Here is a 9,845-nt window from a genome sequence, read left to right as displayed (position 1 = left end):
GTTCATTTGTGTAATGTAAAGGAGGTTTCCCCCTTGAAGAAGCTGATTTCTAAGGTGTTGATCTTTCTTTTCTATCTTTTTTTGAGTTGGTTTCATAACATTTGGTATCAATGCTTTGGATTCTAGGGTTTCGCTGCGCTAAAAAGGCCATCATGTAAAGTTTGCTATAACGTTTTTTATACACCGTTTCAGAAGCTCAAAAAAAATTTCATTTGCGTCGAAACCTCGCTGAACTTTGGGTCTAAATTTCAGATCTTGTCTCACTATATTTTCAAAGATATGAGCTGAGGAAGTTAGGGTTTTTGAAAGCTCCAGAATTCTATCTCAGACATGCCATTGTGTAATTTTCACTATAATTTGTTTTCTATGAAGGTTCAGACTCTGAAATTAAAATCCAATTGAGTTGAAATCTTGTTGAAGCTCGAGCCCGAATTTCAAATCTTGTTGCGCTATATTTTCGGATATACACACCAAGACATTTAGGGTTTCTGCAGGCTCCCAAATTACATCCCAAATAGGTGACCTTGGGAAAATTGTCATAAATTTCTCTCCGAGAATCAAATTGAAATTTCATCAGAATTTACAGAAAGAGGATTGACTGTACGTTTTTGTATATTGTTTTTAGGCCCGAAGGTCTAAACAATGACACGTGGCAGGTCATCCAAGTTCTCTCTACTGAACTAGTCTATAATAAGGTCATCGTAGGAGATTTGGCATAACTGTTTCGTGAAGAATCCAATATTGATAAGTCAGGTGGGGTTAGTAAGACGACTCAGAGAGCTACCACAAGACAAAATTTTAGAACTTGGAGATCTGAAATTACATATTTACAGTCGTTTCAAGATTGACCTCCTAAAATCAAGAAAAGGTGATATGAGGAAGTTTGATCGCAATGATCCAGTAAATTGGATACTACAGATGGAGAAATATTTTGATATACATGATGTACAATTGTTACAAAAGGTACATATTGCATATTTATATTTAGAATCAAATCAATTTTTATGGTATAAAGGGCTTTGTTCTCGTAAACCACTTGTCACTTGGTCAATTTCACAGAGGAAATGATAGCACATTATGAGCTACAAAGAGCAACACCTTCTTTAGCGAATTGATAAATCTCAAACAAAGGGGTTCAATGGAAGAGCACATTAAGGACTTCCAAAAATTCAATATAAGGGTAAATGATATTCCAAAGAAGAAAAAGATTAATGTCTTCATAGGGACTTTAAAGGATAGCATTCAACATGAGGTTCATCTTTGGGAACCTAATTCATTGGAGAAGGCATTCAGGTTGGCAAGAAAAATTGAAAGTGGAATTATGGGAACAAGGAATACTACGACTCGCAACTATATATATGGAAGTGTTTTTTCTCCTAGGCTTCCACAACCTATAAGGTTAACACCACACCAATTGGAAGAAAAAAGAGAAAAAGGGCTTTGTTACATTTGCGATAGAAAATACATTAAAGGTCATAAGTGTGCTGAGAAGAAATTATTCTACATAGATTATGAAGAGGAGGAAGAAAATGATCAAGAAACATCAAAAGAAGAGGATATACACCAAGAACCAACCCCAGAGAAAGAAGAAATGAATCTGATCATATATTGTAAAGCATTGGCAAGAATTACCACTCCTCAAACTCTCAAGATAGAAGGACATATCAAGAAGAAAAAGGCTCAAGAAGTGAAAGATCACATCGAGCATCAAGAAATGAATCCGACCATATCTTGTAATGCATTGGCAAGAATTACAAGTCCTCAAACTCTCAAGATAGAAGGACATATCAAGAAGAAAAGGATTCAAGCAGTGAAATATCACATCGATCATAAACAACAAGTTCTCCAACTTTTAAAGGATAAACCCACTTTGGCGAAGAATAGAATGAAACAACATGAAGATCAACATCGCAGTGAAAGAATTTTTGATGTAGGTGATTGGGTATTTCTACAACTACAATCATACAAACAAATGTCCCTCAAGCAAGCTAAGAATGAAAATAGATTATCACCAAAGTAATCACTGAGACACATATTTCTCATGGAGAATCGCATATGTCTTAGCTGAGAATCACTGAGACATATTATTCATGGAGCTTTATAACACATCTCGATGTAGTATTGCATAGTGGAGCTTTATAACACAACTCATTACGGTGTTTACAATGATCATCCTGCTGAGTGCGAACTCATATAAGATCATAACATCATGAAAACATAACCACATGATAACATAATAACATGACACGCATACCACATAGTGGAGCTTTATAACATAGCTCGTTACAGTATTTACATCCATACACCGATGTACATATAGCAACATCATCAAAATATACTACCAAAACATATGCTAAATCATATACCAAAGCATATACCAAAGCATATATCAAAACATATACTAAAAATCATGTCTAAGCTTATATCAAAACATCATATAACATATATCAAACCATCATAAAGAAAATATCAACCACCATAAAGCAAATACCAAACCGTCATAAAGCATATACCAAACCACCATAAAGAAACTACCAAACCACCATAATCAAATACCAAAACACCATAAGAAGATACCTAACCACCATATCAAGCTGAATTGCATCAACCGGAAAACAAGGAAGGATACATTCCCTGCATCTGATCCGCCATCTCCCATGTAGCTTCATCGGACCCAAAGTGCTTCCAATGCACTTTAACTTGATTTATTGCTCGGTTTTGGAGCATGAGAGTTTTTTTCTACAATATACACTAAGGCTCTGACTAGAGTTCTCCATCTAGTTCCACCTGCAATACAGACCAATCCATTACATGATCAACATCTTTGACATACTTCTTAAGCAATGAGACATGGAAATCATCATGGACTTTCACTGTCGGAGGTAGTGCAAGTTAGGCTACTAACCCAATCCTCTCAACAATACTGAAGGGTCCACAAAACTATGGGGCCAGCTTGGCACATGAGCCAATCCGCAAGGAGATCTTCTTTGGTTTGATGCGCAAGTACACCTGTTCCCCAACCTGAAACTCCTTGAACAACTTATTCCTATTTCCATAACTCTTCTTCATATCCTGTGATGCCTTTAGATTCTCCTTGATTACTTTCATTTCTTGTTCCATGTCTACCAACATATTTGGTCCAATCAATACCCTACTAACCGGATCACTCGAAATGATAGGAGTGTTACAACTCTGCCCATACAGTGCCTCAAAAAGAATCATCCTCAATGACTCCTGATAATTGTTTTTTTGTGTGAACTCTACCACGGGGAGATACTCTTCTCACTTCCAATGTTGATGCATCACATACATCCTCAACATGTCCTCCAATATCATGTTGACCCTCTCTGTCTGTCCATATGTCTATGGATGATAAGATGTGCTGAAGGGAAACTCTGTGCCCAAACCTGCAAATAACTCCTTCCAAAATTTGGAAGTGAGCTTTGCATCCCTGTCTAATACAATCTTTTTTGGAACACTATGTAGTCTAACCACATCTCTGATGAATACCTGTGCCACATCACTAGCTGAGAACGTAGACTTCACTGGAATGGAGTATGAAACCTTTGTCAACCTGTCCACAATGACCATTATGGAATCATGTTGCTTCACTGTCTTTGGAAACCCTATGATGAAGTCCATGGAAATGACCTCCCATGTCCATTCTAGAATCGTGATCATCTATAGTAGTCCACCTGGATGCTTACATTCTGCTTTCACTCGCTGATAATTAAAACATCTAGCCGCAAACTCTACTGCATCCCTCTTCAAGTTAAGCAATAGTAAGATCTTTTCACTGCTGCCAGTGTCTTCCAGTAACTTGGGTGACCTAAATATGGTTTCACATGAAAATCCCTCAAGATTACCTTCTTGAGATCACTGTCATCCAACACATATATCCTTTATCAGAACCTGGCCAATCCATCTACTATAAGATAATAGTCCAAGTCTTGTGCACTTGCACCTATACCTATACCACTACCTGTACCTGTACCTATACCATCACCTATACCTTTATCAACACCTGTACAAGTACCTATACCTGTAATCCGCTGCAACCTATGCACAATCTCCATATATCTCACATCCTGTTGTCCTGCCTACAAGATCTTGTCCTATAAATCTGTCCCATAAGAGCTCATAGCTGCGAAGTGATTCACTTGTACCCTCTTGCCAAGAGCATCTACCACTTTTTTCTCCTTTCCTTTGATGTATCTGATCTCAAAGTCGAACTCGCTAATCATGGCCAACCATTGAGCCCACCTACCATTTAGATTTGGTTGGTCAAAGAGATACCTCAACCCATTGTGATCACTCATCAATGTGAACCTCCTACCTACAAGATAATGTCTACATATCTTCAGTGCATGTATAATTGTTGCCAACTCGAGATCATGCATGGGATAGTTCTGATCTTATTCATTTAGTTTCAGTGACTCATAGCATACTACCTATCCATCCTGCATAAGGACTCCACCAAGTCCTCTCTTGCACACATCTATGCACACAACAAACTCTTTGTCTGGGTCTGCAATCTTCAACACTGGTGCATGTGTTAACAACTGCTTGAGCTGCTCAAAACTAGCCTCACATTCCTCTATCCATTCAAACTTCTTACCTTTTCTTTGCAAAGATGTGATAGGATAAGCAATCTATGAGAAGTTCTTGATGAACCTCCTGTAGTAACCTACCAAACCCATGAAGGATCTCAGCTCCTCCACATTCTTAAGGGGTGCCCACTCCATGATGGCTCTTATCTTTTCTAGATCTACTACAATGCCTTCCTTGGAGACGACATGCCCCAAGTAATGTACCTCAGTCTGAAAGAAACTACATTTTCTAAGCTTAGCATACAACTGATGCTCTCTCAACAATTTCAACACTGCTGCTAGATGTTCGACATGATCTTTTTCATTTTTAGAATATACCAATATATCATCAATGAACAAAATAACAAACTTAATGATATATGGATGCAATAAACTATTCATCAAGCACATGAATGTAGCTGGAGGATTAGTTAAGCCAAATGGAACTATAACAAACTTATAATGCCCATACCTGGTCCTGAATGTAGTCTTGTAAATGTATTCTTCCTTGATGCATACTTGATGATATCTAGATCTCAACTCAATCTTTGAGAACATTGTTTCTCCCTTCATCTGATCGAGCAAGTCATCAATCCTTGGCAAAGGGTACTTGTTCTTGATAGTCACTTTGATCAACTGCCTGTAGTCAATGCATAATCCGAGAGTACCATCTTTCTTCCTCGCAAACAAGACTGGTGCACCCCATGGTGATACACTTGGCCTAATGTATCCTTTGTCCAAAATTTCCTTCAGTTGTAGCTTCAGTTCTACCAACTTAGGTGTGTTCATCCTACAAGGTGATTTTGATGATGGAGTTTCCCCTGGCACTAACTCAATAGAAACATCTACCTCCGTGTGAGGTGGGAACTCTGTAATGTCCTTGGGAAATACATCCCTGAATTGTTGTAAAATCGGGTACTTGTTCAACACATTTGCATTCTCAACCTCCTTACCCTTATCACTAGAAATGTGCATTGTGAATAGCTTGCACCCTTTCATGTGGCTATGCTTTTCTTGCATATTTGTAAGGCTCTTGGTTCTCCATTTTCATCAACACACTCAATAGATTTTTCATAGCTGTCAACCTTGGTTCTATGTAGATACAACCATTCCATGCCTAATAACATATTGTATGAACCCAACGTAATACATTTAAATATTTTTTTGTAGGCATACCATTTAAGTCAAATGCACAAGATCTTACCCAATAATGCACTTGCTTCTTTGTACCTATAGCCAATTGCACTAACCAAGACTCTGCATGAAACTCCTTATTCAAACCACACTTATCCACCAAGTCATGACTAACATAGCTATAATTAGATCCAGGGTCAATCAAAATATAAATAACTTGATCACAAAGCTTACCATTCATATCGATGATAAATGCCTAATGCTCTACCTATTTTTTATCTAAGGTTGCATAGATATGTGGAATGCTCTGACCAATGCCTCCAACAGTATGTGCCTCCGATGCACTGTATATATGAGGTCTACCACCCTGATTCTGTGGAGAATCTCTTCTGCGATGATCATTTCCACAAGTCCAACACTCTATAAGCTTCCAGCCTCTATCCTTATTCTCTTCTTCATATCGATGTACCTGTCCTCTATCTGATGCATTGAACCTCTTAGGTGGTGCAACATTCTCCTTTTTACCCGAATCATGTGGTCTTGCTTGCTTCTTGTCCCATTTTCATTTTTTCTTTATATTACCTCTCCAGCTTAGCTTAGTTTCCATGTTGCACTTCGATTGTTCATAGAAATGCTTAATCTTTCAAATGGCCTCCTCCAAAGACCTAGGCTCATCAAACTCAATCATGTCTTTAAATACAACCGGTAACCCACTAATGAACCTCTGAATCTTGGCCTTCTCCTCTATGAGGTAAGGCACATATCTCAATAACTTGAAGAACTTATTAGTGTACTCGTCATCTATCATAGAACCCATCTTCAGTTCATAAACTTATTTTCCCTGTCATCAAAGTACCTTTATGACAAGTACTTCTTCTTAAATAGGTGCTCAAACTCACTCCAAGACAAATATTCTTCATGAATACACCTGAGATTCTTAACATCTTCCCACCAAATGTCTACTTTACCTTTGAGAGAAGGTAGCTACTCTAGCTTTCATGTTCTATGAATAATCATGCAACCTGAAGAACTTCCTCATGTCAAGCAACCATGCCTCCGCATCCCGTGGTTTCTTCATTTCCCCATCAAAAGTAGGTGGCTTTGCTTCGCTTTCTTAAATTCATCCAATAAGTATCCCCTATCACTTCTCCTAGAAGGATGATATCGATCACGATCATAGTGCCTATCTGAATCAGAACTAGAATCATATATGTGTCTGTCCCTTCTCCTCTTCGGAGTGTCCAACAAATTTCCATCTCAGATTGTGTCCTCTCTATATGATCGGTGACCATCATGCGATCTACTACCATATGCCTCATTAGTTTTGTTCTCCTGCTCGTGACTGATCCAAAGCGACCCCTGTCACTGAAAACCTAACAAGATCTGAAGTATGACTGCATTTACCTATTCTAACTTTTCCTGTGACTGTATGATTCTATCATTATCTGCCTTACAACTCCTTATCTCTTCCTTTAATCTTCTCAGTGTCACTACCAAATCAGAAGAGTTCCCAACACCATACTACTCTTCGAATTCATAGGGAGAGTCTTTGTAGTCAACCATCTTACTAGCCATTTGATGTTTCTTCCTGCAAGGTATATCATGTCAGCTAAACCAAATCACAATAAACCAACGTACCGTCATATAGCTTGAGGAGGATACCTTGTCTGCAAGATCAACAAATCAACATAATACATGCATAATATAATCATAACAATATATAAAAACAGTACATAAGCATATAACCATGTAACTATCATTCTAGCTAGGGTCCAGTCATCAATGCATGACCTTAACACGTCACACACTACAACCTCATTCATGTCAACATCCACTACATCACGACACACTTGACCACATGAAAACATGAAAATGCATAAGAATTACGTAACCATACATACCATAACCTTATGCACAATGACATAAATCGTACCATTGTATGTCACAGACCATGCACAACCACAATGTAGACAATACACCAGCCTAAATGTGGATAACACTCAAGCACGAGTATGGGCCATTCCCACACATAACACATATAATCAAGCATAAACGAACAATGCTCATATGTAGCATCATGTAACCCAATACACAATAATGATACATATGACTAAACATACAAGAATGAAACCAAGCAACCACATGATACATGTAAGAGATATATAACAACACATAACCAGTCATATACTCACAGCGATGCATCCCACAAAAGCACACTAAGTTCCACATGACAACATCACCACAAAAATGATCAACACCATGCAATTGTAACAACATATGGAATGCAAGTGTGAGCGACACACATGCAACCGACATGAATGCATGATCAAGACATAGGCCATCTAGTCCGAGGGGTGAACAATGCTCTGATACCACTTTGTAACACCCTCCTCCCACATTTAACCAAGAAACCATCCATCCAGGGTAAACATGCGATGAGAGGCCACTATGATATGATTAGACCTCCTAAGTCATATTAAGGAAGTGGAACCGACGAAAACACACCATATAGACATCCAACATCATCAACAAAACCCTCAGAGGACAAGTCAGCCACTCAAACAGCCTATCCCTGTGCCCCACTATTATTTTAGGTCTCTTGTGCCATATTCTCTCTCATGAAATGGTCAAGGGAGCGACCAACAACCCAAAGTCGCTCTCACAAGCCTACCTGCTAGTGATTGTGGACCAAAATTGCCAATGCTATGCTAATGACCCCGGGATTTAAACCACTTTTTTCAAGCTCGGAACCCAGGTCACTGCCTATAATTGGTCCATCTCTTCAAATTAGTAAGATAACATGGAAATGACGATACTAAAGCAAATACTTTTTCAAGACCTTGACTAGACCCCCACTAGACATGGCAAACATTTCATTAAATATATTGTAAATGTGTAATCTACATGTGTAATTCACAGTTCTGAGCATAGGGGTCTCATACTTAGCTGAGAATCACTAAGAACCATTGATGCCTCAACGCATCCACTACCATTCCATCCATTAATTCATAGATACATTTACCATTCAATTATAAGTAAAAACATTATGAGAGCCACACATGGTTGCTGTCATAAAACACATACATAACCAGCATAATAGCATCAGAAAATACTCATGAAAGTACAGTCATATATACCACATATAATCGATCAAAATTCTCATAGAAATACAACGAGAAATAACCTTTCATCAATAATGAAAAATCCAAACTTGGGATGGGACTTCCACATTCCACCTGGCCGTAGAATGGTTGAGCTAAATCTCTCTTCATCCATTCATCCCCGTGCCATATTCCAAGCATGAATGAGGGATCTCATAGAACACATCAATCAAAACTCATCTAGGGCTTCCAGAGGCCATCCACCTCAACCCATAAAACAGTGATTCCACCTCATGGTTGGACATCACAAAACCATCATCAGATTGGTCTCCATCCAAGCCTTCTAGGGCTTCCAAAGCATTTGTTCCAACCAAGGCTTCCAGGACTAGTAACTCAACCCAAAACTGTTGTTGGGCTTCCATAGCGTTTTTCCAACCAAGGCTTCGAGGACTAGTAACTCAAGCCACCAAGGGCTTCCAAAGCATTTGTCCAATAAGGGCTTCTAGGACTAGTAACTCAACCCTTAGGCTCCTAAATTTTAAAAATTTCTATACTATAATCTTTGATGTCCTTAGCTTTCCCTTTTATGAGCCATTTAACCCCAAAATCTATGACTTCATAGAAAAAACAAAAAATCCCTCTATGGAAATAGTTTGAATATGTTTGGTAATGTTTGAATAGTTTGGTATTGTTTTTTTAAGGTAGGAATTATAATACCTTATGGGGATCATATTGTTTTCTTTCGCTTTAAGAGTCAAAATTTGTCTCTAAACTTTCATAAGATTTAACATACACACACACATGCATGGAGTTGTGCACACATACACACACATGCACACATCCATAAATTATTAATGTAACATGAAACATTTTTAATTTAGGGAAAACATATTATGTTTTAAGGGAGATATTTGGGAAAACATTATGTGTTTTTCCTAGTATCTTCCCCAAATGAATTATGGGATTCATTGCATAGTCATATGACTTGTGAGATTCACCACGTGTTAGTGGAGATGAAGAA

This window comes from Pinus tabuliformis, chromosome Q (genome assembly GCF_031772625.1).
Source record: "Pinus tabuliformis cultivar Carrire ecotype Pingquan chromosome Q, CPIR1, whole genome shotgun sequence".
Lineage (NCBI taxonomy): Eukaryota > Viridiplantae > Streptophyta > Pinopsida > Pinales > Pinaceae > Pinus > Pinus tabuliformis.
This window is presented reverse-complemented; position numbering follows the sequence as displayed.